The sequence below is a fragment of the Lepidothrix coronata genome, unplaced genomic scaffold, assembly GCF_001604755.1.
Source record: "Lepidothrix coronata isolate B3197 unplaced genomic scaffold, Lepidothrix_coronata-1.0 Scaffold142, whole genome shotgun sequence".
NCBI lineage: Eukaryota > Metazoa > Chordata > Aves > Passeriformes > Pipridae > Lepidothrix > Lepidothrix coronata.
The window spans coordinates 561692-585515 of record NW_016690322.1 but is presented as its reverse complement, the minus strand read 5'-3'; the positions used below and the strand labels follow the sequence as shown (position 1 = coordinate 585515).

The 23824-nt window shown below is 38.8% G+C and overlaps 1 protein-coding gene across 8 annotated transcripts in view; it reads left to right on the top strand.

Moving 5' to 3' along the window:
* NAALADL2 (N-acetylated alpha-linked acidic dipeptidase-like 2) overlaps nt 1-23824 on the top strand; it is a 469384-nt gene that overhangs the window by 166995 nt on the left and 278565 nt on the right. The window contains exon 1 of one of the 8 annotated variants that reach the window (XM_017827779.1): nt 7970-8031. The exons of the other annotated variants lie outside the window; for them this stretch is intronic. The gene's annotated coding sequence lies outside the window, so the exon portion shown is untranslated. Of the gene's footprint in view, nt 1-7969; nt 8032-23824 lie in introns of those variants that run through there. 8 annotated transcript variants of the gene reach the window in all.

Below are 23824 nucleotides of genomic sequence, written 5' to 3'. Positions count from 1 at the left end.
TTAAAAAAAAAAAAAAAGAAAAGAGAATTTAAAAAAAAACCCTCTGGAGACATAAAGGTAGAACTTTTTTTCTAACGGTGACATATACATGTTTTTCATTTACCTCTAGATTTTGGTACTAACTTTGACAGCAGGAAATTAAATCCAAATATTTTTGCTAGCATATTGAATCCATGAAGGCTGCCTCTTGGAATTTTACAGCACTATCAGATTCAGTTCTGCCACCGTCCATTTTGCAGCACACGAGACTTTAATTATAAATGAGTATTTTCCTGTAGCACTTTGGGATGCTGTGTAGAGCTTTGTGTTTCCCAATATTTATATTCTGCCTCAGTCTCCTCTCTTTAGCCCTTATGATAGAGGTTACCATCTTCCTGCAGACAATAGTAAAGCTTATGTGTATATGGTTTTCTGTAGCACTCACAAATGTTAGAGAATAGCTTACTCATACCTTCTAGACGGTTGGGTTTGTTTTCTTTAGGATAATTTTTTGTGTGTATATGTTTAAATAATGTTCTCCAGGGTTGGGGTGTGCTGGCCCTACCTGATGCTTCAAACGCCACATAATTTCTATGAGAAATAGTTCCCAGTATTACAGCTTGGCACTCTTCTTTTGGGTTTACCTAGAGCTGTAGAGGAGCAGCCTAGAAGCAAATACATCATAAACCTGTCAGGAGTTAGGTTAGATTTGCATTTTTTTTCCCAGCTTGATGATAGGTAGTAGCCTTAAAATATTGCAAGAGTGACACAACAAACCTGAACTGTGTTCACTGGGCACCTTTTCATTGGTGGGAGATTTGTAGATTTTCATAATATGGCTTGATGAGCTTTCACTTTTCCCTCTGTTTTTGTCAGTGTTGAGTCTTCCTTATTCGAGTATGTTCATTACTCTCTTTGTGACAAATTAAATTAAGAATTTTTGCTAACACCAGGCTTCTAATGGTACCTAAAAATAATTTCAAGACCAACAGCATGATGTCTTTCAGTAATTGTTAAATAGGAGTGAACAGAGAAGGCTAAAATAAGAATCAGGCCAATTAAACCTCTCTTTGATGGTAGTGGTGCCTGTAATTAGAGATGCTCAGGAAATGTTTCTCCCTCACTCCCCACCAATCCCCACCTTTTTTCTACCATGGGATGATGTGGAAAGTGAAGGGAGAGAGCACCCACCTCAGGCATTGTAGTGCTCCTGTGGAAACCTTCAGCACTTTCCCCAGAATGTGAAACCTCATAGTGAGGTTTTTAGAATGCCTTTCTGAGAAACTTCTTCCCCTTTTTTTTTAAGAACCAGTGCTTTCTGAAAGAAAACAGTTTTTCTCAGAAAATCTCAATAATGCACTAGTTGTGGTAGTGGAGGAGGGATATTAAGTGTCCTGTTCTGTGAATTGAAGACCTGTGATTAGCAAGTGTGGCACTAAGGATGCACACTATTCTATTGTATCAGCAGTCTGTGGGAGACTTACTTTAAAAATAAGAGCGATTTACCTCTTTCAAAAATGTTTATTCCACATTACCTAGGTGAGAAATTACATGATGAACTTCACTGTGGGTGAACCATAATCTTCACCTGCAGCTCAAGGTGGAACACAGTCTAACCTGGAGTCAGGAGGCTGCTTCTGTAACTAACCTGAGAGACCTGTGCATGGCACGGGGAGATACCTGCAAGGAATTTTTGTGTCTCTGTGATCCTCACTTTGCCAACTTTTTCTAATAGGTAAAAACCTACTGGATGCCATAAGGTGATTGCAAAAAAATTATTTATTATTCTTTTAAAATATATTATATTTCTCTATAATCTAGTTTCTCAAGAGATCAGTCTTCTTTGAGGGAGCCTTAAAATGAATATCTCTAAGAAATGATCCTTTCATTCAAGGAATGTCTTATAAAATGCAGGTTATGAGCATCAAGATGATATTTCTTACTCTTTACTAGGCCTTTCAATCCTGCACTATTTGCATCCTTTATCTAACCAATTTCTACCTTCAGGGTTGTCATTTTCTCTCTGCATGGAGAATTGCAAACCTTGTCCGTTTGAAAGATCTTTTGCTTTTGTCTGTTTTGGTGTTTCTTCCTTTCATCCTGGCTTAGGGATACCTAAGAGGGGGTGTTTTAAAACTCTTAAGACTGAATAGGATGTTGAAGGTAGGAAATAATGTAAGACTGTCTCTTCAAAAATAAATTCCTATTTGTGAAATGTAAAAGCTTGCACTGAGCATTTGTCAGTTCTCATTGTTCAGTAGTGGGCATGTGGTACAGTTGTATAATGTAAATTTAGCAGGATAATTTTTTATTTTTTCTAAAAAAGAAACTTTGCACTGACTTTTCTCAGTGTGAACAGATTCCAAAGTTTTCAAGGTTTTGTTGCTCCTAGACTTTGTATGTCACAGCAGTTTCTAGTGTCTTGAATGTGGCTTAATTGGCTCCCAGATGTGAGAACAAAATGGACCCTTTTTTCAGTTATCTGTAGAAAACATGGACATATGCAATTACATCGTTGGAGTGTATTGATTGGGAACCCTATAGACTGTCTCTTTTTCTGTATCAGGGTTTTCTTTTTACAATCAGCGAGAATTTTGTATGGAAGTTGTCAGGAATCCGGTGGGGATGTGTATTTCCTATTCAGTGAGAGGTCCAAAACCCAGCATGACATTGTCTTTGCAGTAAATTATATTTTCCCTGAATTCTCTGCATTACAGACTGGGGAGTCAGATCAAAACCTGGTGCTCACAGTAGCAATGCCTGTATCATATATTGTCCTCTAGTGATAATATTTTTTAGCATGGCACCTAAATAAGGACAACCCCTTACAAAAGATTGCAAAATAAAAAGAAGAGGGCTTTCGTATTACTGAATTAGTTTATTGGTCTAAGTGGGTTCTCAGGATTTGTTTGGTTTTTTTTTTTTTCTTTAAGCTCCTCTTCTTGATCCCCTCAATTTAATTGCTAATGTGAAATTTAGCTCTGGGGACATTTTTAAACAGACACCATTAGCAAGAATGTCACTCCAGAAGTGTTACTTGATATTGTTGTCTTTTCTTGGTGCTATTAGTAAAGGAGTCTTAATGGGGCAAACACACAAGTAACTCAAGATCACCTTCACCCAATCAGCTACAACTAAAATACTTCTTACATGTTTTAAACCTTCTTCCCTTGATGAAAATTCATGGTAACAGAGGAGAGGTGAGTGGTGGTGATATAAAATATATGCCATCAGGCACAAATATGTTTTATGAACTTGTGTCACATGAGGCCTTGGGAAATCTTATACACATGAACGCTTTCACAAATTATGTTTATCTTGTACGTGCACAGGAGCAAACTACAATTTTCTAGTCTTCAGGGTATCTGCAAGTGGGTCTGTTCTTGCTGATTCAGTCTGAGCTAAGAAATATATCAGTAAGGCTCTAGACTGTGCAAGGTCACTTCAGATGGATAGAGTTGTATGAAATTTCTTGTTGAGACATGAAAGCAGATAAAATTCAGGTGGTTTTACTCTTCAGTATGATGTGAATTTCTTACTAGTTCAGGAAAGGTAAGTGAAACGACTAGTTGGAGTGTCACAGAAGTGATTAAAATGTTCTTCCAGATTCTACTGTTACAGTAAGGGAAGGAAAGCATAGTTTCAGAAAGAGGAAAGTAAGCCCAATCACCTCTGAGTAAAACTGGCAATTTTCTTTTTACCTCTTTCCCCACAGAAAAGATGTTAGAATCACGTTCCGTAGAATGGAACAGTCAGAATAAGAAGAGAGTTAAATATTTAGGTCAGTTTCATGAGGCTTAATTACAGCATTATATATTAGATGCTTTCCAGCATTAGCAGCAATGTCTTCCATGCTCCCTCTCCCCTCTGCAGCTCTGGAACCTGCAAAACACAGTATCACATCACTTTCAATTGCATTATAACTTCTAGTTATGGATATGGTGCAATTCCTTCACTTAAAGGAGTTTTTGTTCACTTTTCATCTTCACTTTTCGTCTCACAGAGCGGTGATCACAGTGTGACAATATCTGGGTTGCATTTGGTAAGTTTTTCCAAGTATCAAAAGTATTTTTGAGGTTTTTCAGGTTAGATACAAGCTGTGGCATTTTGAGCAACGGCAGCAGAAGGAAAACCACGCAGCTCTGAGTAATTTGCCATTTCCCAATAACCTTCCAAATAGAACTGAGTGGGTTTTGCATGGCTTTCACAATTGCTTTGAAGAGCGTTCAGCTGCACCTCTCATGTTGAAACAGCCTTGTGCTTAGGTTTCCCACACACCAGCCAGTAGTGTGTCCTAAGTAGTCTTCTGCAGGGCATTCCCAGACTCATATGTGAGAATTTAGTGGTTGAACCACTCCTATTTCTTCCATGCAGCTGCCAAACCAGTTGTTTTAGCTATTGACTTTCCCTTTTAATCTTTGCTGTCTTGGTTACTCACGTGTATTAAAGAACGAATGTTAATAACTCGGATGATGACAGAAGTACCGAACACAAACTTGTTTAAACTGGGCATGTAGTTTGAAATTTATAAGAGGAATCTTCAAGTGGGAGCAAGTTCTTCACCAACAGTGTTGAGGGTTCTGTTAGCTTTTCAATACCTATTTGAAAGTAGGACTTCTATATTTTCTTCTCAATCCTGTGTCAGAGAAAATCTCCTCTGAATTAATATAAACTTGCTACAAATAGGGAAACAGGACCTGCAGGGACTATGAAATATGTGGCATTTCCCTTGGGAAAATGGTATGGAGGGGTGTAGTCAATGCCTGGTCCAGGAGGATCTGCTGAGGAACTACTACATGTTTCTCCATGTGTCATAGCCAGCAAAAAATACCCCAAAGAAACGTGAGAGCTGCAGTAGAAGACCAACCACCACAACAGTATTGCACATTATAACGCCAGAAGACAAGAGCAAAAGAAATAAAAGCCATGGCCATTTGTATATCTGCCATAGAAGCCCATTGATGAATAATATTCCAGCAGTCCTAGGAATGGGTTTTCATGGACAAACCAGAAACATCAGTGGTCTTTGCCACTCTTGGGACACATATTTCATCCCTATGGCATTGACCATATCAACATAGTTTGAAGTATAATTCCTGATGAACAATCCCTTAAGCTCCCTGCAGCTGTGGGAAAGTCTCTCATTATGTTCTGCAGGGCTTAATTTTCCATGCAGGGCTGTTCATGTTTTTAGTTCAAGGAAGAAAATTAAATAAAAGCCTTACTGATGAGAGATGTTGGAGGAAAAAAGACTGCTGGTGAAAATACACTGAGAAAGGAATCAATCCTTGTTTAGGAGAGAAGATGCTGAAGTTTCAATGTGTCTTAGATGGCAAAGGAAACTGCCATTCGAGTGTTATTGAAAGGCTTTCTCTTTCTCTTAGCTCATATCAGTGTGTCTTGATGCTTGGGGGGCATATTGTCTTCTTTGTAAATCAGTGTAGTAGGTGTGGTCCTTACTAGATGCCTTGTGTTGTGGTGGGAGAAGCTTTTTTTAGTTTGAGGATGGTAAAGGATGACCTTACCGTTATTTTCTTATTTTCAGCTACTTTTCTCCAACCATATTTGTGAGTTGATTTTGGCTCACTGTCTTCAGTGATTGTTGGGTAGAACTGCCAATGTAGGAAACCAAATCTAAGGGTATTAGGACTGAAAATATTTGATACTTTCTTTGTGGAATTGATAAGACTCTCCTTATAGTCTCTTGTAAATGGTATAATTAACTTAGCATCATGATCAGCTTCCTGTAATATTCTTTAAAAATCTGTCAAATAACAGATTTTGGAGTAGTAATCACAGAAGTAATGGAGGAACACATAATAACAGTAATTCCTATAGTATTTTTGTGGTTATATTTTTTTCTTGTTTGTTAATAAATCTTTGATGTGTTAGGACACTGTTTTGCAAAGCTTAGGTATTAAATGGAGAACTTGTCCTTTGAAAGTTGGTATTGGTGAATAGTAAGCATAGTAATAAAAGAAAAAGCCATAGTACAAGCTCTGGATAGAGTGAGAAGAAGAATAAGGCCAAGGCACTCAGTTCTTTAAGATCTGTTTCTGCTGTATTTAAGTAAGCATGGGACAAAGTTTTAGTGCAATTGAAAAATAATGAATCTTAAATAAATACATAGTGGCAGCATAATCAATGCAAATCCACGTAAATAGGTAGTCATGCTGAATTGGAATGTAATACTACTGAATGGACTGCTCAACATTTCATTAACTAAAAAGACTGAAGAACCTGTTTACTAAGAAAAATATCCTTTATCCTATACCAGTTGCTCTGGGTTGTTAATTTGGGAAGCTGATCGTTTTGGACCATTAATCATAATAAGTAGAGGCAGATTTAGTGAGCTTTAGTGCAGTTCTCAACTAGATTAATAGTTGTGTAATCCAGTGTTTATTAATATAAATGAAGTAAATTAGAAGCATGACATTATAAAGAGGAGAAAGAAACTTCAGGAACTTTCCTGGATCGTCCCAAAACTCCATTAATTTACATCGACAGGTTGTTCTTCAGTAGTTTGCTTTGTTTTGTTTCAATCTTTTCTTCCTCTCGTGCTAATAAAGGTGCTGTTCACCAGGGAGAGAAACATGTGCAATGACCTCTAACCATGTTTACAGTTCCTTAATATCCATAGATTTGGGGGTTTGGGTGGAGGAGGGAGTAGAGAACTTCCCAACCATGGGAAGTTGTGCATTTTTATTTAATACATATTCTTATCAGGAAGATCATGTTCATTCCCCTGGAGGCTCCGGGCCAGGATTGCCAACACATGCGGGATTTCATGCGTCAGGAGACTCCCACCCCAGAGCGGTGGCAGCAGTTTGTCTGTGAGCTTTCCATGCAGGAGCTTTAGACAAGAAATCCCCGTGCACAGCGATGTCTCCTGGCTGCTTCCCACAGGTAGGGAGGAGGGAATATCCCTTCTGCTGAAGAGGTGACTGCTCATCTGTCTCTGTCTGGCTTTGCTTCAGAGAGGACGTGGTGCGCGATGGAGTGGAGAGGTGAGAGGTTTTCCTGAACTCTGAGTTTATCATTCCTTCCCCGAGGCCAGACGCCTTCAGGAGTCTGTGTTCTCCCACTTTTGGGGTTCCCAGGGCAGATTAATGCTTGCTTGTAACAAAATGTCCCACTTGAGCTGACCCCTCCCTGGAGTTCGAGCATGTGGTCAGAGGGTCTGTGTGTGATCCTCTGACTGGGAAATGCAGATTTCCAGGGTTTGTGTTAAACTTGTGTGCACCTTCTTTTTGAGCTGTGTGTGTAGTTGAGGGGGAAACTTCAGGTTTCTTTAGGATTAGCATGAGTTTCTCATTATAAACTTAATGTTTCAGCACTTCAGAAATGAAAGGCTCTCCTGCTGGCCTGCTTGAGGCTTGTCGATTCCAATTCCAACATCTCTCTTTCAAAGTCATTTCTTAAAAATTAGGAAGAAAATTACAAGAGTTTCACAAGGTTAAAAGACTCCTGATAGCTGAAAACATCTATAAATTAAAAATCTTCATGTGCATTTAGCAGCTGGAGGAAATCTGCATGTGTGTGCATGTCTTTTCTTATGTCTCCACCAAAACCCACTAATCAAACTGATCCACTGGTGCCCAAGAGCCATCAGCAATTTCTTTGTGAGACATTTTTTTCCTTTTAGAAGTAACTCCCCTTCCCCCTGAAATGGGAGGCTTGTTTTTAACAGGGTAGTTCTTGACCTCCTTTCACCTTTTTGTTTTGGATACACAGGCTTAGCTTTGCATTGAAAATCACATTACAAATCTAAATATTAATAGAAAACTTCTGAGCTTGCTACCAGGAAGGCACCAATTGCTTTATTTCTCTGTTTTGAATGGCAACTTCTTCTAATGCAAAACACCAGGCAGTAGTTGTAAAGAAGATAATTTCCTATCCAATCCAGGCTCCTGGTTACAAATCACCTGACAAAAATATCACAAAGAAGTAGTTGTGTGACATGTGCTCGGCTGTCACTCCGGTTATTCCACAGCAGCTTTCCAGCGAGCAAGTTGGGAAATAAGACCTGCTTTCCAGTGGAAGCTCCTTAGGGTAGGTGGTTTCAGTTTTGCCTCCCTTGATTTGAGTAAGACAAGCCTGTTTGCAGTTGGGAATTCTTTTGGAGCGTGCCTTCACATGCAATGTCTCATACCTTTTTGGATCATCTTAAAAGAAATCTATACCTGTAGTTGACCTACTTTATGTATGCAATTATTCCACTGTGCTTGGGTGTATGCACATTATGTTCTCGTCTCCGTATTTTTTTTTTTCCTAGTTTGGCAGTCATTTTATTCCTTGTTAAAAAAAAATAATTTGGTTGGTAATGGGAGCTTGAGTTTGGTATTCCTATTGTTAAAATTACTGGCCAGAAGAATGGAGGCAGGAATCAGGCGAGCGCTTTGCAAAATCACAGCCCATTCACTGCTTTCTCAGAAATCCTGCTGGATTCATTTAGATGTATTTGATAGTGATGGGTAAGGCAACTGGAGTCCTGCTGAGAGCAAGTGAAACAGCGGGGATTGTTGGTTCCAGTTAAAAATGTACCTGTTTCTAACCAGAGTTTGATGCTGCAACATCTCTATATCTGTGGATCTGCTAAGAGACTTCCAAGAGCTGATGGGTATCTTGTGCCTAATTATTATCTTTTGGGTGATGCCAAATTTACTTGAGTTCCTGCCTCCCTGGCTGTAAAGCTACAATATTCTTTAAAACTCCAGAGTTTGCAACCTACATAGATTAAGTGTTTCTGGGTCAAATTGCATCTGAGTGGGACGTACATAGAGACAATTCAGCCCTGTAACAACCTGTATGCTCTGTGATCCAGAGGATTTTAATAACCAGCTAAAATTGAAGGATGAAAGTAGTTTTCCTGAAGACACTGAGTCACGTGGTATTTCTGGCTTAGTAGTAGCACTCTTAACATACTGCATGGCCTGTTCTTTAGTCAATATGATTGAAAATCAGCAAATCTCTTGAACTGCCTTACACTTGTTTTTGGTTAAAATTTACTCTTCTCAGTTGTGTTTAAATACTTACTAATATGGGAAAGAATGACACGTTACTTGCCTTTTGTTATTAAGGATATATAGGTTATTAGGCATCTTTATGGGACATCAAAACCAGATTATAGATAAAATGAAATATAGGAGTTTTAAACCTAGATATAGTAAATTTTTGGCAATATTAGCATATACACAGGGAGGACCAATAACTACTAACTTCTTAGTTATACAGTATCTGTACTGTTTAGTGATTTGGTTATAGTACTTTCGACCCTCATGTTTTGCTTTACATTTTTCCCATAAATGTTGCTTTTGTAAAGCTACTCTGATAAATTCTTTCCTGTGTTTTCCAGAGTATTGCCTTGCCCCTTGGCTATCATAGGGAAACAGCTGTGATTTAAGACATCAGCTTTGCTATTAACATCAAGTGGCTGCATAACAGCTATGAATCATCTTTATGAATGTGTTCTGACTAAATCATAGGACTCATTAGGTGTGGATGGATGGATATCTGAGAAAGTGATATGGGTAATAGGCTGTCTTCTAAGATAATGAAAAAGTTTTCACCTTCACTTTTCTTTATATGCTTGCCTTGGAAATGGTGGCTCCGATACAAAACTTGCAAACATGCAGCTGAAAATGGGTCTATCACTGCAAATCCAGTCACACTCTAAGGGCTGATTCATATGGTTGAATGGTCATTATTCACAGCTGGGACTTCTGTAGCAGAGTATTTTATCAGACAAGAACAAATTAAGTTTGGTTGTTTGTTTTTTTTTTCAAGGTGGAAGTTCTCTGGCACCTGATGGCCAAGAAAGAATCGTCCCTCATGTTCTTGTAGGAAGGCAGGGAGATTTGGTGTAATGAATCTCACAGGAATGTGCAGAAAACAAATTTCCTGAATTTCTGTTTTACCAAAACAGCCATTTAAATAGCAAGCATTCCTTCCACACGTGGTCTCTGTGGGAGAGTATTTAATATTTTCTTTATAATTTATTTATTTCAAAGAAATTATTTTATTCTTCTACAGAAGAAGCAAAGGCAGAAGAAAATTGCCTCTTGGCCAAGTCATATCTCTTAACCCAGCAAATACAATTCACCCCCCAAACGAGTTAGATTAATCTTCTCTTCTTGATGATGTTTTGCTCTAATCAGATTTTTCATAATTGCTCTCTAAATACTAATTTTTTTGGATCAAGCTTTCAATTTATTTGCTGCAAAGAAGGGTTATTTAACAACAAAAAACCAACAAAAAATAGCCTGAACATTAAATGCCCTAAGACACGAACTCATTAGAAGCACATACTGAGATTGATTGGGCTGATAGTGATGGTGATGATAATAATAATAATTGCATTACAGCAGTACCTGAGGATCCTAGCTGAAAATGAGGTTCTCATTCTTGTAGGTGCAAAACTAAGATCCTCTCCAGCTCTAAAAAGCTTCAAAAGGAGAAATAAAGTGAGAAACAATGAGAGCTTGAATACAAATCTTCCCTTCCTTTTTTTTCCTTTAATAAAAAAAAAAAAATAAAAAAAAAATTAGGAGACCTGTTTGAATCCTAACCAGATATAGAATCTTTTAAGTTGGAAAGACCTCAATGATCATTGAGTCCAGCCATTAACCCAGCACTGCCAAGTCCACCACTATGCCAAGTTCTGTTCTTCAGCACCCTCAAAAGAAGCAAAACATTTGTCAGAGCATTCATATGAAACAGTGCCATGCAGGAGTATGGCAAGTCCTGCCCTCTGATTTGTACTAAGCAGTTAATAAAGAAATGAAATAATGAATGGTGCAGGTTCCAACTGAAATGATGCACACAGTGGTAGTAATAAGCAGGAGCAGATATGCCTGTTTGAAGGATTAATTGAGGTTTGTACCAAGCTATTGCTTTTACAGTCAAGCAGATGTCAGTGGGTTGCTTTACAGGATATTATGATATATGAAACCAGAGGCTTTTGAGTAGTAAAAATTACTCCTGTCAATTCGTCTTTGTGTATGGCACTTTGATATATCATTCACAGCTTAATTATATTGTCATAGTTGAGAGATTAAAACAAAAGTCAGGTTGACTCTTGCTTAAAACTCTCTCTGAAATAATGCTCGTAGGTGAAGGGGGAAGAAATCCATAAGATCTATATAAAATTCCATTGTAATGTATTGTGCCATCAATAACAGGTTCCTTCCATCCAGTTTCGCATCGTGCACTTAGGGAGATATTCATCAGCTATCACTCACTGCACAGCAGCACAAACATCTAACACCAGACATATCCAGAAAAAAAGCGAGAGAGTGGGAATTGTCCTTTGTACAACCCTTGGAGTGGCTGGGGCATGGGTTGTGCCAAAACCCACTGGAATTGGGGCAGTGGAACAAAGACAAAATCCATTGGTGCAGGTTTATGGGTCTGACTGTAAGAAGTGTCTGATAACCCCATCTGGGAAGGTCTGGCTGTCACATCCACACACAGTGACACAGGTACCTGTCTCCAGAGGAAACTGTTGGCTGCTGGGAACTGGAGCCCCTTCAGCTGCCCCAGGGAATGGGACGGGAGAAAGACTTGTTTTGGATCTCAAGCTGGACTCGGTTACCAAGGAGACATTTTTGATTTTCGAGTTTGGCTTTTGACTGGCGAGTTACACATGGCGAAACAAACTCTGTAATCAAAATAAATTGCAGTATGTCATTTAGGCATGCAGGTTTTGCGGCTTAATTGTTATCAACTACATTGATAAAAGCAAAACCAATTGAAACCCAAAGCAGAATTTTCTGTGTTCTTAGAGTCTGAGTTACTCTTTGTGATTGTGATTTTACCTGCATCTAATAAGTTGCTCTTCTGTGAACCTGTTGGTTGAAATGAATTGCATGTGGGTACCTAATAGAGGTCTACATGGTATCCAAAAAAATCTGTACAGTTAAATTAGGCTGAAATTTTTCAAGATGCTGTGTTTGGCATATTGCTCCTGTAGCCTGTGTTTCTGGATGATGCTGTGCTGCATAGACAAATTAAATGTAATATAAATGATTACTGCCAGGTGCTGCATTAAAAAAAAAAGTAATTTTAATATTAGACCAGTAAATGTAAATTAAGATAAAGTTATTAGTACAGTTCATGGTATTATTTGTGGCACATGTTTTATATACATTAATTCGAATGATGGGTTGAGGCATGCACTTAATTTATTTAACGACTTCCTGCTGTAGCTATGATTTTGCCCATGGGTGGCTTTCAGAGTGACAGCTTGGAAGGCAGAGAAAGGTTGTTTATCTTTTAACTTCAGGATGAGAAGGTAAAGGTGTGGACAGGTAGAGGTGCTGGTGATGATGCCAAGTGGTGTATGCTTGATAAAAAATGGCTATTGAGGATTGTTTTAATTGAAAAGGGTTACTTTCAAACACTGTGGAACTCTTTCTGTGGATGCAAAGGTAGAGCTGCTCCACAGTCACCTGCCTGGGGATGTGGCACATGTTGACAGAACACTTTATATGTATGTAAGCAAGTAGATTAGTGGAACAACAGTAAAAAGTTCAGACATACAATCTGCTTTACTTATTTTACCATTAAAGATTAGACTGGCTGTCATAAATTATTAATGTGAGCCTTTTAACTGTACCAATTTGGTGCTTCTGCTTTTCTCTTCAGTAATTTAATGAAATTGTACTTGTTTCCCTCACATATTAAAGAGCCTGTGTAATAAAACAACAGAAAGAAAACCTTATGTGATTCCCTGGATACCTGGATGTAATGAAAGGGATTGGAATCTAGTGTTTTAAGATATTTGCTTTGCTAAAACCAATTCCTTCCATGCAAAGTACTTGTATAATTTAGGTAAACACCTTTTTAACCAATTTTACATGTTTGGAAAAAAACCCCCCGTATAATATGCTCTAACTTTGTAAGAATTCCGAACTGGTCGATTGCCACAAATTGCTTGTAGAGTGTGTGGTGAGAAAATTTTTGGAAAGCTTCTGATCAAATTCAGAAAACAAACCTTCAGCATTCAAAAATCAAAATTTCAGCATTCTAGGGAAAGTGAAGATTTTTTCCCATGCTAAGAACCCAGTTTGAATGAAGTTAGATCTGTGATCTGATACTTAATGTGTAATTTGAGGCCCTTGCTCTGTGTAGAAATCTTGTTATTTAGCAGTAACCTGCTGCCCCTGAGGCACAGTGTCAGTTTATGTACAGTGTATTTAGTGATGTGTTTTGGGTGCACTAAATAAAATTCGGATTTTTTTTTCTATTAAAGACTTGTTGAGAACAGCTATCTTTCTGAAGAGCTTTTCACATCTGTTCTTATCTTGCTGTTTATTTGTCTAGTGCTATATCTGTGTGCCAAGATTCCTTTTTCTAGCCTGTAATAAATTTCTGTAGGATGCTGCTGAATGCTGTTGTTAATGTGGAATTGCCTGGCTTGACTTGGTGATACTAATGCCTTTTGGGTGAGCTTTGTCCATCTGACTGAGACATAATAAAACCAGTAAATATTTCTTTTTTAGTGTGTGGGTAGTTTGCTTTTTAAAAAAGGAAGAGGTGGAGTCCAATGCTATGTAGTGATGGTTGGCATAGTAATATTGTTGTTCCTTTATAAAAGCATTCACTGGGCAGGAGACCAGAAGCGAGAGTTTAGCTATTATTAATCTCTGGAATATTTAGTCTTCTGTTTTTGGCAGGATTTGCTAATAGTGTTTCGCCTGAGTAACCAATGTCTTCTGAAGGAAAAAATAAACAGATTTGTTTATCTGTAGCAGCTTGTTGTGATTTTTCACTTCCTTTCTCTGCATGTATTTATTATATTTTGCATGTAACGTATAAATATTGATATCTTAGAGAATAATTTTTACAAATAACTTTTTCTAATAAGCTTGAAGTTGTCTGTGTCCATTTTCTGGCCAAGTGATATTCTGCAGTTTAGCAAACATTCTCACATTTTCCTTTTGTATTATAGCTGAACATCACTGATGTGCAATTTAAAAATTATCTTTTTTCCAAGCAGTTATGGATATTGTATTCTTAGATCAACACAGGGGACCTGAAAATTTTCAAGATGATCAGAATACAAGCATGGCCCCTGCAGGTATCACTGAGTTAATCCTCCAGACATATGATGTGTCAGAAAGGCCCACAGAGAGCTGATCTGCAAGATGGGGGGTGTGTCTGTCTCTTCAAGGTACTGATTTCAGTACTTGGTCCTTTGTTTTTCCCTTGTGTATCCAAGTGGATGTTAATTCTGCCTGCCCTCGTGAAGCATAACTTGTGTCCCACGTTGGAAAGCTTTGCCTGTCCTTGTGTGCTCACTGGGGAGGGGAGAATCCACACATGTGGATCTGCTTGACACTTGTCTCAGCTGTTCCCAGGAGTGAATAGTAGAAGGCTGGAAGGATTTGGGTAGGTGGGGCATTTTATGAGTCACAGGTGAAGGAATTTTGGGGCTAATTTGCCCTGGAAGAAGTGATCTAATCTACCTCTGTGTTTCTCCCCTACCACACTGACTTCTGCAGGTTTGGCTAGTCCCACGTGTGAAAATCATGTTAAATGTCTCCATATATGTAAGTTACTAATGAAATAACTCTCTAAAATGTTTCTATTCCTATACTGCGTTGAAGATTTTTAGTAGTTGCTGGGCTTTTAATTTTGTTCTTTAGTTGTACTTTGTAGATGTTTATGTTGAGTTATTTATTAGAAGTCTTACAGATTTTCTTAGAGTTACTGCTAGTTCTAAATTTTAGTGTTAATCTTTTTGAGAATAGAAACCCCTTGCTCTGCAGCTCCATATTTTTTTATTCAGGTAACTGTAAGATAAATGCCTAAATTAATGAGTTTTCATGGAATGTAAGTAATGTATTTGGTTATTTTTATGATGAGTGAAGTATTTCTTCTACTATACGTGATTTCAGCAGAAAAGTTTAGGACTGGACTAAACTATAGTTTCTTTGGAGATACTGCCCATTCTTGTCTTGCTGGTTTATCTGGTGGGGAATCTGGACTCATTCCTGAGTTTGCCCCAAAAGTTTTCTGTGAGCGAATAGTCTCTCCTAATTTGTTTGTTTTAGAGAAAATGGGACTAATAATTTTGTCTTGGATCAAACCTGATATTTAGCAATATTTTCAGATATTGAAAAGAAAAACAGACTTTTGTTATCTGCATACACTTTTAAATTACTGTGCTTGTAAATTACTGTGGAATTGCTACAGTAAATTACTGCACTGTAAAATACTGCTTCTCAGTGGCTCGGGAAGATTTTTTATGTACATGCCTCACTTGAAGGATACTGTAACATTAATCAAATTTATTTGAAAGGTATTATTAGATTTTGTGTACTCTGTACTGAATACTAGTGTATCCTTAGCAATGATTACTCATAAATCCCGCAATTATTCAAAGAATAGCCTCATGATTGGAGTAGCATTGACTGTGTTATCCTGTGTTATTACAACAGTATGAAAGCATTTTCATAATAACAAGGGATTTAATTGGTACAAAGACTTATTTGCAGAATGCTAAACACATTGGTAAGCAAGGCATTTGAATTGTGCATTACAGGCACCCAGAGTATTATCAGCTAATTAGGTACTGGAAGGGCATATGTAGTGTTAGCAAAGGCTGTTTGACTTGTGAACACAGTTGTTTTTCAGTATTAAAATGACTGGAACAATGATTATAAGTTTTATGTGACTTTAAGTATGGTTTATTACCTTCTGTGAACAGTTTCTAAAACATACTTTTAAGCAGTTTTCAGGGAACAGTGCACGATTAAGTTTTGCAATGAAGGTACTGATCTACGGCTAGAAAATTATGTGGAAGTGTTTACATCCGTAATAGAATGGCATAAATATTTAATTTGTTTCTAGGAAAAGCTGTTTGTTTATCAGCAGATGTATTTTGTCAGGTGTTGGGAAGTATGGCTGTAGGTTGATTGGTCCAGGTAAAGGAGGAGAGGCATTAATGGGAGTCGGATACCCTGGGGAGTTCTTCATTATTAATCTGTCAGTTTTAAATTCCATCTGTAACATACTAATCAAATGCTTGTGACAGTTTAAGCTTTATTGTCACCCTTAAACCTCTACAGAAGGAGGATTTCCTCTGAAATCTGGCTGGTTTTTACCCAGCTGTTAATTATGCCTAGTGACATACTCTGTTAGTTTTTGCTTCCTTCCAGGCCACTGTTGTCTGTAGACTTCTTTTGCTTCAAGGCTGTAGTATTTTATCCTCTCTTTTTTGCTATTCCTCACTTTTCATTAAAACTGTTGACAGAAATGGTGGCACACACAAGTATTTTATCTTTTGTTCAAACCTTTCCTTGTTTATGACCAGTCAGCTGTCAAAACCCTGTGTCTGCTCCTGTGCTACAAAGTTATCCTCGCTGCAGGCTGACTTTGTTTTTGTAAAGGAATTAAATATGTTCTCATATAGGTATGGTGTTGAAATTAGATAAAAATATGTTATTAACGCTTTGAAGAGGAGGAACGCTGTTGCTAAGCAGGCCAGGGTGTCATTTCATGAATAAATGCCTTTTTCTGTGCAAGTGTTTGTGTGAGGCTCAGTGGTGACTGTCCTCCTCCAGGACAGCACAGGGTTGCACGGAGTCCTTGTTCTTGCCTGTTCAGGGGTGCAGAAGGAACATTTGTTGAATGAACTGGCTGGAGAGATGTGTTCCACTCTCCTTCCCACTCAGGACTTGGCTTGCTAGAGCCAGAGACCTAAAATCAGGGCCAGCTGAGAAACCAGCTGCAGTGGAGCAGCTCAGCCCCAAGGGGTGGCTGTTCAGGAGGCAGCAGGGTCATGGTAAGAGAGGGTAGAGCTCATCCCCTCTGCTGCTTCACAAACCAGGCTTGGCTTTTTGGGGAAAGTCCCCAGAATCAGGACTGATGGCTGGGGTTGAAATCTTGTGGTGGTTTGGTGTTTTGTGGGGGGTTTTTTGTTTGTTTTGTGGTTTTTTGTTTGGGTTTTTTTTGTTTGTTGTTTTCTTCAAAATGAGGTTTCTCTGGCAGATCCTGTGCAATAGTAGTGCCTCAGTACCTGTCGTGGTGCTTGAACTTTGTTGTCTTGTTAAATTGTGCCTTTACTCTAGATTAAGTAGATATGAAATTGTGCCTTTGCTCTAGATTAAGTAGATATTAATGTAACAGACTAATTTTGTCCTCCAGAATGTTTATTGTACCTTTGCACCAAACAAATTAAATCCAAATGGCAGAGCTCACTCTTGTTGTGCTGCTGGCAGGTTATTTACTGGTTTGTCTGGGAGCAATGTCAGGAAGTCCTGAATTCCCCCTGCCTCACCCGAAAAAGTCTTTCACCTATTAGCTCGAGTTGGGATGCATGAACTGCTTATGGGGGGATATATTTCACAAGTACAGCTGAAGGTAAAGGACTGACAGTATTATGTTGTAAAACCACGCTGCTGGCAGACCTGGCAAGGAAAGGATCTCACCCATTTAATGTTTTTTTTTTTTTTTCTCTTCCAGCTGTTGGTGTGCCAGCTTTCCAGGGTGTGGTGATACAATTTGCTTATCTAATGGCTGTAATTAATGCGTGAGCGTAGTATCATTGTAAAGATGGAAAATGATTAACAGCAATAAGGCATTTTATTACTGTTCTATATAGTACTCTTCAGCCAAATTATTGTTAACCCCAGATGTTTCATGACTTTTTGATAATAGCGTGGGGTGTTTTATTCTTGGTATTAATTGGAGTTTCATTTTATAATGTAGAAGTTCATTTTGTCCTTCATTAAATAAGTTAAAATTGCAGTATTTGGCAGTTGGTGATCCTAACAGTTCTTTGTTTTTCAAGAGTTGTATGGGGGAAATTTGGATTTATGTCTTTATAGGTTGGTAGTCTGGGACAGAAAGACCTAGAGGGGGGAAACATCATGATCTCACAGCTCAGCATATAGCTAGAAAATAACTCCAAAACCAGTGAATTATTCCTGTTTTGGTTGAAGAAGCTATTAAATGGTAGTCCATGAGAGAGTTTTAAAAGAAATTGATTTCCTTACTAACAATGTTTTCTTACCTGAATAAGAGTTTAATCATATTGGTGGGAAACAAAATTGATGAACCTTTAACATCAGATGGTACAGAAATAGTGATTAGAAACTATTTGCCTACAGTTCAGAAGACAAAAATTTAGATTAAGCACAACTGAAACATTAATCTAGTTCTGTTGAATTCATGGAGAAAATCTGCTGCTGTAAAATTAATCTTACTCCTCATTTGCAGTTATGAAAATGGATGTGAAATAATGTCAGTTTAAGTCTAGTGTAAAAGTCATCAATATACATTCTTCTTTGTACCTGATGCAAGCGTGCTTCTCTTTTGGGAAATGTCCTCCTCCTCCTGTCACGTTGCTTGCTTTCTGCCATTCCCTATCAACAAAACTGTCTAGATTTAGCTTCCCAAAGCCAAGGAGGCGAGATCCCAGCAGTCAAAAGCCTGCTTAGAACAGAATTTCACCAAAAAAGAAGTGTCTCTCCCAGCTGCTCTATAGGCTTAGGCAGGAAAGACAGAGCAACTGTGTCTCCTGAAAGAAAAGGCAAAAAAAGGCTCAAACTGTGCATGGTCATTTTGCTCTCCAGCCAGGATTCTGGTCTGGGCACTTGGATCATTTGGACTTGAACTCAGGTTGCCTTTTCCCCTTGTCCTTTTCCCACTGATTTCCATAAACTGTGGCTAAAGGAATAATTTGTGGAGTATGTCTCATCTGTTGATGCTCTTGTGTGCTGTACAAATACTTCTCTATTCATTGTACTGTTAAATGAAGTGTTTTGTTGTTTTGTTTTCGGGGGGGGGTGTGTGTTTTGAGAGACCCTTGCCCCTTGAATCAAACACTCACTAGATAGGAAAGGCACTCTCATTTAATAAAAAGTTATTTTCTGATTCTGTTTCTGGCTTCCAAAAACAACAAGTTAATTAGTTCAGTCTCTGAACTCAGATTGTTACAGCCTCCTTCATTGTGCACCACCAAAATGGGAACTGTAGGCTCACAGATTCCAACACTGTCCTTCCCAAACCTCTACCACTGGGTCTGTTAGAAGAACCCCAACAGAGTCCAGTCACTAATTAGAGTGACCTTTTCCTGCAGAATTCCTAGGAGACATGTGGTGTCTGACAAAACCCATCAAACTGGATTTGTATTTCCTACTACCAGCAAGACCAAATGTTGCCTGATGTACAGTTAAATCTTTGTACTTTACATGCTTCTCTCGTTTCTTTCTGTCAGGACTGGGGCGTCAGAATGGTTGGTTCGTCCTTCTTCCAATTAGTGAGCAATAAACTGCTTCCATTTAGGCCAGATTGACTGAGGTAGGCAGGTTTTTCACTTTTGTTTCAATTCCCCAGTCCCAGTTCAGCACCTTCATGCCTCTGTGCATGAGGGCTGAGCCTCCTGGGGTCGTTACCAGAATTGCTAATTGGCTGAGAAAAATACCATCTACTGGGGTTTTAGAAACTTTATCATCCAGCTGCAGCAGTGCATCATTCTTCTCACACCTGATTTGTATTCAGTTATGAGCCTGTTCTGGGGTGTTTTGGGTAGGCTGAAGTGTTGCCATGAAGAGTTAAAATTGAAGAGTTCCAATATTGTGATGGCTTTGTGACTGGCATGGTGAGAGCTGGAGTGTCACTGTAAGTTAGATATAAGACAAAGAAGTCTTGGTGGAGTCTCTCAAAGGACTGTCCATTGTCTGTGCAAGACACTTCTGGTACTGTAGGAAGGAGGTAGTGACTGTGATTCAGCTCTTATTTACTTTAGGGCACATGTGGAGCAATTCCTGAGGTGACAGCAGTGTCCCTGACGGGTTATACACGCGATGGCACAACCAGAGCTGTTCAGTTCCTGGGGCTTCACAGGACACAGTGACTGGCCATGTTTGCACAAATGGAGAGTTATTTGACTTGGCTTAACCTGAAGTTAATGAGGGCTTCACTAACTCACCTTACTTGGTTACCTGGCATTTCATGAGCTCAGACCAGGTGACTGGAGAGTTACTGTGGCTCAGTTCATGTGGGTAATACATTAATCTGTGACAACTCTGTCATGTGCCAGAGCTCTGACTGCATTGTCTAAATGTCTTCATTGGTGTTTACTGTGTGGTATGAACTTGCATACTAATGTGTGATTTTTGAAGGTCAGCCTTGTGAAAGATTGTTATGCCTGCATTCAGAGATACTGGTACAAGTAAAAGCTGAGCAACACAAGCAGTTATAACTTTGCTGGCTTTTTACAAACTCTATGCTTTTGTGTTTGTGTGGAAGTTGTGTTAGAGCAGCAGCAGTGCTCAGGCAATAATGAGGATCTGAGATGTGCTATAGCTCACTAATGCCAAGGCTTTCTGTGATGACATCTGTCATCTCGTTAAATAGCAGACCTTTATTATGTGTGTGTTTTGGTGATTTAAATCCATGAAGGACTTGCTGTCTGAAAAAGCTGTGTCACATAATGCTTTCAGATAACTTACCCAAATGGATGCTTTTTTTTTTTTAATACATTTTTAAACATAAAACAAGTATATTGCTATAATAGAGCAGTGCAGTTACTCATCTGTGGATTGCATTTATTACAGAATTCCTTTAAAGGGAAACCAATTATTTGATTGTTCTCATCTACCAAAAAATATCAATTAGCATGCCAGACTAATTAATCTTATAAAAGCTAACAATCAAATAGAGCACATTTCCTCCCAAAGGAACAGACAGTACTTCTAAAGGTCACCGTTTAGCTGTGCACCTCCTTATATTGCACTTTCTCAAAAAAAAAAGGAGGAAGAGTAGGGGGGAAGAGGGGTTGAGTGATGAGAACTCGGTTCTCTTTGATGCTTAATAAACTTAACCTTTATCATGGTATTGAACTTGATGATCCTGCATGAAAGAGGAGTGCATGCTGCTTTAGAGGCATTTGTGCTGACTGTTAGTTAATCATTTTTATTTGCTTTATGGATACGACATGGAATATTTATTAATATTCTTCAGAGCACAGTAAATATGAAGAGAGATTAAAGCAGCAGAGGAGGAAGGATGATGGTTCCTCTGCGAGGAGGGGGTATGTGGGTACAAGTGACTGCAGGGGATGCATGTTGACTCCAAAAAGATCTCTTTCTGAGCAGTCATCCTGCCATCTAACTCTGGACATACTTAATTTCTTAGGGTGCAGTTCTAGGTATGTGATTTATACTGTTTTCTTGCAGTGCAGAAATTAGAGAAAAAATGGTTAAAGAAATTTGTCATTACTGAAAAGAAATACTGAATATTTTCTGCTTATATGCTCATACTAGAGAGTCTTTCTCTGGAAAAACAATCATTTTGAAAAGAAAAAAAGAATAAAAACGTAATACTTGGCATAGGGGTATTCTCAAAGCCTATCAAACTCAAAGCTTTCAAATTTCATCTCAGATCAGGCATCTTTTATTGCTGCATTTTAAGGAGTTAAGTATCTTTTCTCAAGTAGACTATAATTCTTCATCATACATGGTATGCTAAGTTGCTTTAGGAGGTAACTAGAGAATGAATTTTTTTTATTACTGATCCCGAAGTAGTGCCCAGAAATTCATAGGTTCCATAAGCGTTTCTAAAGATCCATTAAAATCATCCTAACCATGATAGATGGCAGGATACTCTGTTTTACGTCACGCTCCTCATCTGTACTAAAATTAAGCTCTTGTTTCCTTAATTGAATATTAAATTTATTCTATTCCTTGGTGGACTAGATTTTTAGCAAGTATAAATCTCGCTTGTGTCTGCAGCAGGTGCTAATGTTGCTCAAAATACACACCCTTGCTATGGCCCTTTTCCTAAGAAATTCAAGCATCTTTGCTACGTGGTGCTGACTGTGCAGTAAATGGCATCTGCCCCTAGATTGAAGTGAAACACGAAAGGAACTCAGGAAAACCTGAGTTCCTACTGGCAGGTTGGCTGTGGGATGGACAGCTGACCCCCTGTCTGTGCAACATTAGGGTTTAGGGTTCTGCAGATAATTCCTCGATATTGGGCCATCACTTGGAATTGAGAGGAATGCAAAAAGTATCAAAGAATTTTTCCTCATCTCTTGCTGATGGGTTTTTCGCAGGCAAAGCCAAGTGCTGCTGAGAAAGTGGAGAAAAGGGACTGGAGGTGGCAAGTGTGTGTGTTCACCAGGCAAGAATGGAAATAGGGTATGAAAAAGATAATGAAGCCCCTACAATTTCTTGCTTTTTCTGTTCTGCCTCTGGTTTCACATCAAGCTTTATCTTTTTCCCAACTTTTTTTTTTTTTTCCTCGTAACACTGGTATGTTGCAAACAACATCCTAGGTTAAGAAAGGCTGTTCACTACCTCAGGGATCCCAGCATCACTATTTTTGGTCATCTTGGGCTGAGAAGTGAGGGCAGGGCTGGTGCCAGCAGTGGAGAAGACTGGGCAAAGAACCAGTTGTCCCCTGAGCTGCTGCAGCAAAACTGGTCACTGCCACAAGCATTAAAATAATTCCTACCAGCAGCAGCAGTGATTCCTCTTTGAGGACACCCCACCTCTGTATTTGTTTTAGGAATGTCAGTCATTTATAATGTTTGACTTGCCTGTCAGTCAGTGCCAGTCTTCCCAGATAACATGAAGGGGGACTGGAAAGGCTCCTTCACATTAAAGCCTCTTTTGTCACTGTCAGTTTTGGTACAAAAAACATCCATCAGCGTCACTGGTGGGAGGAAGCTGTGCTGTCTCTGTCAAATTCCAGGGCTCCTGATTACTGGATTTTTTTTGTTGTTGTTGTTGTTGTTGTTGTTGTTGTTGTTGTTGTCTTTGTATACTCCCCCAGGAAACCCACAGGATCACTTGTCTAACACTGTGCTGGCTTCCAGGACATAATGTATAGCTTATTCCCAAAGCTTTTAAAGCCTGATGTTTGCTCTCCATGAACAGCAAATGTCTTCAGGAGTCAGAAAGCTGCTTTCAGGCTGAGTTTATTTCCCTGAGAAATATATGTACAAAACTTTTTGCTACCTTGTGTGCACCTTTATAGTCGAAGTAAAATGTGCTGGAAATTGCTGCTTTAATTTTTGTGTGGGCAGCTGTTTCATTTATATAAGTATTACTCCTTTTGAGAAATTGCTAGAAGATATAAAAGTTGAAGTTCTCTGCTGGAACATAATTCTGACGTTCATAGAAGCCTTGTATCTCCCAGACCCTGTCAGTGTGCTTTGTCTGTCACATGCTTGAACATGTCTTGCTGCTCTTCTTACAAATCTCATTCTTCCTCAGGAACCAGCTGACAGCAAGAAGTCAGTTGCTAACAAAATTAATTTAAAATAAAATAAAAGAAAAATGCAAAGCCTCCACCTTTTCCTAGAAACCAGGGAGAATAAATGGTAATGACTATGTCTTCAATGAGATCATCTCTCAAATCCAAAACAATTGGCTAAACAATATTTCTGGCCAGAGGAAGAAAAGGAAACATGGTAATGTCTCAATTTGGGATATTTGAATGTGAGCAAGACTGCCAGCCCTGAGGAGCACCCTGTGGCTACGAGGGGCTGCCTGAGGTAGCTACCAACTCTCTCTCCAAAAACCCTAACAAACCTAACAATAATAATACTAAAAGCAAACAAAAAACCTCTCCCAAACAAACAGAAAAACCCCACCCAAAATGAAAAGCACACAAACCCACCATTTTCCAACCAAGTCAATGGAAGTCCTTTACAGAATCCCATTTTCCACCATTTCAATCTGTTCTAAATAGATGTGTTTTAAGGNGACATCACCATTAGTAGCCTTTGCTCACTGCTGTTTCCTGCACAGCACTACTACAGCACAGCCCACCTTCCCTGGCTGTTTTGGGCATTTTCCAGATAATTTCCAGAAACTGAGGGGACCTT